The 878-nt window shown below is 36.6% G+C and overlaps 1 non-coding gene across 1 annotated transcript; it reads left to right on the top strand.

The window, feature by feature from the left end:
- The first annotated feature begins 311 nt into the window (after window positions 1-311).
- Window positions 312-418, top strand: LOC138828855 (U6 spliceosomal RNA). Its single transcript, XR_011372394.1, has one exon. It is a non-coding gene; the product is annotated as a U6 spliceosomal RNA (small nuclear RNA).
- The last annotated feature ends 460 nt before the right edge of the window (window positions 419-878 follow it).

Below are 878 nucleotides of genomic sequence, written 5' to 3' on the forward strand. Positions count from 1 at the left end.
ACATTATAGTGAAACAAGTATCTTAAAATATAATTAAAATTAAAAAAAAAACTTCATGAAATCAAGTGCCGGTAACTCACCCTTATAATAAGAGCTAGTCTGGGTGCTGAGATCTTAGAATTGTTTCCAAAACTAGCCCAGACAGAAAAGTACTTGTTAGATTCTTATCTCCAATTAACCACTAAAAACAACACCCACAACAAAAAATGTAGCACATTAATTTCACAAAAGCATCTTTTAACTGCTGTGAACATTTCTTAGAAACATGAATACATACCCCTGGAAAATGTTAAGTAAAAAAGTGTAGAACAGTGTTCGCTTCGGCAGCACATATACTAAAATTGGAACGATACAGAGAAGATTAGCATGGCCCCTGCGCAAGGATGACACGCAAATTCGTGAAGCGTTCCATATTTTTTTAAACCAGCTTAACAGGCCCATATCAAGCATTGAAATAGAAACAGCAATAAGAGACCTCCCAGCTAAGAAAAGTCCAGGACCAGATGGTTTTACAGCGGAATTTTACAAGGCCTTCAAAGCAGAGCTCACACCAATACTCCTCCAACTCTTCAATGAAATTGAAAGAGAAAGCTCACTACCGAACACATTCTATGAAGCCATCATAACCCTCATCCCAAAACCAGGCAGGGACTCATCAAAGAAAGAGAAGTATAGACCCATTTCTTTGATGAACATTGATGCAAAACTTCTCAACAAAATTTTGGCCAATCGACTTCAACAATTCATCCAAAAAATCATACACCATGATCAAACAGGATTCATTTCAGGGATGCAAAGCTGGTTCAATATACGCAAATCAATTAATATTATTCATCACATCAACAGGAGCAAGAATAAGAACCACATGGTTATCTCAA

This window comes from Dipodomys merriami, unplaced genomic scaffold, assembly GCF_024711535.1.
Source record: "Dipodomys merriami isolate MVZ:Mamm:240054 unplaced genomic scaffold, mDipMer1.0.p SCAF_166, whole genome shotgun sequence".
Taxonomy (NCBI): domain Eukaryota; kingdom Metazoa; phylum Chordata; class Mammalia; order Rodentia; family Heteromyidae; genus Dipodomys; species Dipodomys merriami.